Source organism: Mobula birostris, chromosome 5, assembly GCF_030028105.1.
Source record: "Mobula birostris isolate sMobBir1 chromosome 5, sMobBir1.hap1, whole genome shotgun sequence".
NCBI classification, from domain to species: domain Eukaryota; kingdom Metazoa; phylum Chordata; class Chondrichthyes; order Myliobatiformes; family Myliobatidae; genus Mobula; species Mobula birostris.
Genome location: NC_092374.1, coordinates 200346014 through 200352013, shown reverse-complemented (window position 1 = coordinate 200352013; position 6000 = coordinate 200346014). Strand labels below are relative to the sequence as shown.

The 6000-nt window shown below is 44.5% G+C and overlaps 1 protein-coding gene across 2 annotated transcripts in view; it reads left to right on the top strand.

Annotated features, from left to right (window-relative positions):
- Window positions 1-338: 338 nt before the first annotated feature.
- Window positions 339-6000, top strand: part of LOC140198263 (lymphotoxin-alpha-like) — a 62508-nt gene continuing 56846 nt past the window's right edge. For both annotated transcript variants that reach the window (XR_011886153.1, XR_011886154.1), the window contains exons 1-2: window positions 339-563; window positions 1626-1894. The gene's annotated coding sequence lies outside the window, so the exon portion shown is untranslated. The remainder of the gene's footprint in view (window positions 564-1625; window positions 1895-6000) is intronic.

Sequence of the window (6000 nt, the reverse complement as noted above, 5' to 3'; positions counted from 1 at the left end):
CAAAGATTCCTGAAGAGGCCAGTGGGGAACAGAATTTCACAATCTCACATCAGCCACGGAATTTCCAGCAGCTCCCCTCCCTCTCAAACAGCCCTGGAGAACAACAACCGGCCAACAAGGAGTGGGTGAAACATTAACCAGCACCACACAGCTACCAGCCTGATCTGGGACTCGAAGGAAAGGCCAAGCCCCCGTGGCCTACCATGACTCCATGGCAACTGCTCAGTGGAATGGAAAACCATAGGAAAAGTTATTTCCCGATCCCTCACGTCAGAGTTGAAAAGATTCCGGACTTTTCCATTACCTTTTCGGCATGTTCCTCCAGTTTCAGACTTTAATCCACCTCTCCACCAGGATTTAGTCACTCTTCTGTTGTCAGGCTTGTCTTCATTTGCCAGGTCCTGAGCTCTGGGAGCCCCTCCTTAAACCTCTCCACCTCTCTACCCCCCATTTAGACTCCAACTTGCCACCATCTGCCAGGGAAGGAAGTCTGACCCCAGCCTGGGCTTCTGCACAGCTCAGGACTACTGAGGACCTGTGATCACCCCACAACTCTCGACAGGGTGAGCAGAGCGATGGGGTTTCCCCTGGCTGGGTGTCTAGAGTTAGGGATCGGAATCAGTTTTATTATCACTGGCATATGCTGCGACACTGGTGGTGTCTCAGAAAGGCAGCGTCCATTATTAAAGACCTCCAGCACCCAGGGCATGCCCTTTTCTCACTGTTACCATCAAGTCGGAGATACAGAAGCCTGAAGGCACACACTCAGCAATTCAGGAACAGCTTCTTCCTCTCTGCCATCCGATTCTTGAATGGACTTTGGAGCTTTGAACGCTACTTTATACTTTATTGTCGCCAAACAATTGATACTAGAATGTACAATCATCACAGTGATATTTGATTCTGCACTATCTCACTTGCTTTAATATACAGTATTTCTGTTTTTGCCCATTTTTTATGAATCTATTCAATATACGTAATTGATATACTAGTTTATTTATTATTATGTTTTATTTTACTTTATTTTTTCTTCTCTCCCTCTGCTAGATTATGTACTGTATTGAAATGCTGCTGGTCAGTTAACAAATTTCACGTCACGGTGATAGTAAACCTGATTCTGATTCTGAATCTGTTGCTATGCGACAGCAGTACATTGCAATACATAATATAAAGCTATAAATTACAAGAAAGAGTATATATAACAATTACTGTAAATTAAATAGGCAGTGCAAAGAAAGAGAACAGAATATAGTGAGGTAGTGTTCATGGGTTCAATATTTGTTCGGAAATTGGATGGCGGAAGGGAAGAAGCCGTTCCTGAAATGTTGAGTGTGTGTTGTCAAGCTCCTCTAGCTTCCTTTGATGCTAGCAATGAGAAGGGGGCATGTCCTCGGTGAATTAATGATGGATGCACCTTTTTGAGACAGCGTCTGTCCTTGCTACTCGGGAGGCTTTGCCCATAATGGAGCTGACTGAGATGACAATTTTATGCAGTTTTTTCCAATCCTGTGCAGTGGCCCCTCCATTTAGTATGCACTCCACAGTACTTCTGTAAAGATTTGCGAGTCTAGTCATAGTCATAGTCATACCTTATTGATCCCGAGGGAAATTGGTTCTCGTTACAGTTTTCGGTGACATACCAAGTGTCCTCAAACTCCAGATGAAATATAGCCGCTATCGTGCCTTCTTTGTAACTACATCGTCATGTCGGGCCCAGGATAGATCCTCAGAGACGCTGACACCCAGGAACTTGAGAATGCTCACACCTTCCAGGCTGAGTCGAGAAGAGTTTACTTCACACAGCTGGGCAGTGAGTCGACGTAGTTCTCCACTCAAGAAGGCTCTGAGGCTTATTCACTGAAGATGATCAAGTCAGAAGCATGGACCTACTAAGGTAATTGAGCAATGTGTGGTTAATGAAGGGAGTGTCAGTGGGGTGGAAGAACAGTTGTAACCTCACTGTATATTAATTAGAACTCTGTCTCTGCTTCCTGTCCTCTGTGGTTGGAGGGCAGTGGGCAGGGAAGTTCCACGGGCCTATCAAACATAAATGCTAAGAAGTTTCCAAAATATTAATAAATTCAAATGTTCAACCTAAGTACATGCAGTCATTTTTATGAGTTAATTTCCTCCCTCTCTTCACTTTTAATAACTGCTTTTTGAGACACAAGCCATACAGTGGTAACTGACTCTTTGACACAATTGGTCAATTTCGACCGAGGTTTCCACCTCAGCTAGTCCCATCTTACTTTAGAGATACAACAACATAACGGGCCCATCCTGAGGTACTGTGAGCTGCTTTGGGCCCCTTATCTGTGAAAGAACGTGCTGACGTTGGAGAGGGTCCAGAGAAAGTTCACAGGAATGATTCTGGGAATGAAAGGGTTAATGTTTGCGGACTGTTTGATTGCTCTGGGCCTGTACTTGGTGGAATTCTGAAGAATGGGGGCTGGGGAATCTCATTGAAACCTGTTGAATGTTGAAAGGCCTCGACAGTGGATGTGGTGAGGATGCTTCCTGTGGTGGGGGATTCTAGGACCAGAGGGCACAGCCTCAGAGGTATATCCCTTTAGACCAGGGAAGAAGAGGGATTTCTTTAGCCAGAGCATGGCGAATCTTTGGAATTCATTGCCACTTCTGGCTGTGCAGGCCAAGTCATTGGGTATATTTAAGCAGAGATTGATAGATTCTTGATTAGTAATGGTGTTAAAGGTTACAAGGACAAGGTAATAGAATGGTGTAAGGGAGGATAATAAATCAGTCATGATGGAATGACAGAACGGACTTGATGGGATGAACAGCTGAATTATGTTCCTATGTCTTATGGTCTGTCAACCCTAAGAGCCCAGGGTGCCCAAGTACACCCAATCACAATTTGCCAACCTTGGCTCATAGCCCTCTAAACCTTTCCTATCCATGGAGCTGTCCAAGTGGCTTTTAAATATTAATGTACTGTACCTGTCTCAACCACTTCCTCTGGCAGCTCATACCACATACTGGCCATACTCTGGGGGAAAAAGTTACCTCTCTTAAATCTATGTCCCCAAGTTGTGAATCCACCAACCCTGCAGAAATGTCAAGCTCTCTATACCTGCCCCTTGAAAACTCTTGAAGATTACCCCTCGTTCCCCTGCTCTGCATTGAAAACAGTCTCAACCTCTCAATCTGTTTCTTCATCATTCACTCCCCCATGTCCCTGCAAGGTTCAAGATTGTTTAATGTCATTTCCAGCACAGAGTGTAAAGGAGAACAAAATAATTGTTATTCCGGCTCCCATGCAGCGCAAAAAAAGAAACACAATAGGATAAAGAACAGAATAGTAATTTTAAAAACACAATAAATATAAATACATAAGACAGCTTAGGTACATAGATGTCCATAAAGTGACAGCAGCTCAGGAGTGTCTGTACCCAAAGTGATTGACAGTAAGTGATAAAGTAGTGGTGGGAGGAATGGGACGAGGAGGGGTGGTCAGTCTTACTGCCTGGGGAAAGTCACTGTTTTTGAGTCTGGTGGTCCTGGCGTGGATGCCACGTAGCTTCCCCCCTGATGGGAGGGTGACAAGCAATCCGCGAGCAGGGTGGTGGGATCCTGGTCCTCTACCTGCACCTTTCGATATCTATGCCCTTGATAGTGGACAGGCTGGTGCCAGGGATGCGCTGGGCAGTTTTGAATACCCATTGTAGAGCCTTCCTGTTCGAAGTGTTGTCTCCATACCGAACAGCGATGTGGCTTGTTAGGATCCTACAAAACCTCCTCCGCATGTTTACCAGCTTTGTAGTATATTTCTTATATTCGGGCAGCCAAAAAATGAACACATAACTCCAAATGTGGCTTCAACAATGTTTTATTCAACTGTAACATAGCATTCTGAAGTCTCTCTATACTTAATGCCCTGTTTGATGAAGACTACCAGGCCAAACACCTTGCAGCACATACAAAATGCTGGAGGAACTCAGAAGGCCAGGCAGCCCCTATGGATAAGAGTAAACAGTCGACATTTCAGGCTGAGACCCCTTCTTCAGGAGTAGCCAATAGCCTTCTTCACCACCCTGCCTACCTGTGATGCCATCTGAAGTGAACCATGTACTACAACTCCTTTGTCCTTCTGTTTTACAACATTAGAACACTCCAGAAGTCCCTCCCATTCACTATGAATATCACACGCTGATGCATCTTAAAATGGCAGCATGGTAGTGTAGCAGTTATTGTAATGCTTCACAGTACCAGCGATTACTAATCAGTTTTCAATTCCCACTGCTGTCTGTAAAGAGTTGGTACAGATGGCTAACTCCTGCCTCCATTTCTTATGTTCCTATGTTGAAAAGCAGCTAAGATCCAGGTATCAGTGAGAACACCTGGCCTTTATATTGAGGAGTCCTGGTATAAATGAAGACGTGTTTTTTTTATATGTTAGAACATTAGAACATTTGAGAAAGCTTTTGACAAGAACAGGATAGTCAGCCCAACAAAGCTCGCTGAATTCCTATCCACATAGGTATGGGAGATGCAATAAAAATAATTGTTCTTTTACGATCACAACCATTTTTTTTCTATTTAAGCTTCCCATGCTTGTATGTAAACTGATTTAGTTTATAATGGAATATAATTTTAAAGTAGTATTAGCCTGTTCAGTGCCACTTGAACGACCACAAGACCATAAGATGTAGGAGCAGAATTAGGCCATTTGTGCCATTGAAGCACACGGTATTGGGGGTAAGGTATTGATGTGGATAGGGAATTGGTTGGCAGACAGGAAGCAAAGAGTGGGAATAAATGGGACCTTTTCAGAATGGCAGGCGGTGACTAGTGGGGTACCGCAAGGCTCAGTGCTGGGACCCCAGTTGTTTACAATATATATTAATGACTTAGATGAGGGAATTGAATGCAGCATCTCCAAATTTGCGGATGACATGAAGCTGAGCGGCAGTTTTAGCTGTGAGGAGGATGCTAAGAGGATGCAGGGTGACTTGGATAGGTTAAGGTGAGTGGGCAAATTCATGGCAGATGCAATTTATTGTGGATAAATGTGAGGTTATCCACTTTGGTGGCAAGAACAGGAAAACACATTATTATCTGAATGGAGGCCGATTAGGAAAAGGGGAGATGCAACGAGACCTGGGTGTCATTGTACACCAGTCATTGAAAGTGGGCATGCAGGTACAGCAGGCGGTGAAAAAGGCGAATGGTATGCTGGCATTCATAGCAAGAGGATTCGAGTACAGGAGCAGGGAGGTACTACTGCAAACAACAGGAATACTGCAGATGCTGGAAATTCAAGCAACACACATAAAAGTTGCTGGTGAACGCAGCAGGCCAAGCAGCATCTGTAGGAAGATGTGCAGTCGACGTTTCAGGCCGAGACCCTTCGTCAGGACTAACGGAAGGAAGAGTGAGTAAGGGATTTGAAAGTTGGTACTACTGCAGTTGTACAAGGCCTTGGTGAGACCACACTTAGAGTATTATATGCAGTTTTGGTCCCCATATCTGAGGAAAGACATTCTTGCCATAGAGGGAGTACAAAGAAGGTTCACCAGATTGAGTCCTGGGATGGCAGGACTTTCATATGATGAAAGACTGGATCGGCTAGGCTTATACTTTCTGGAATTTAGAAGATTGAGGGGAGATCTTATTGCAACGTATAAAATTCTAAAGGGATTGGACAGGCTAGATGCAGGAAGATTGTTCCCGATGTTGAGGAAGTCCAGAATGAGGGGTCACAGTTTGAGGATAAAGGGGAAGCCTTTTAGGACCGAGATGAGGAAAAACTTCTTCACACAGAGAGTGGTGAATCTGTGGAATTCTCTGCCACAGGAAACAGTTGAGGCCAGTTCATTGGCTATATTTAAGAGGGAATTAGATATGGCCCTTGTGGCTAAAGGGATCAGGGGGTATGGAGAGAAGGCAGGTACAGGGTTCTGAGTTGGATGATCAGCCATGATTGTACTGAATGGCGGTGCAGCCTCGAAGGGCCGAATGGCCTACTCCTGCACCTATTTT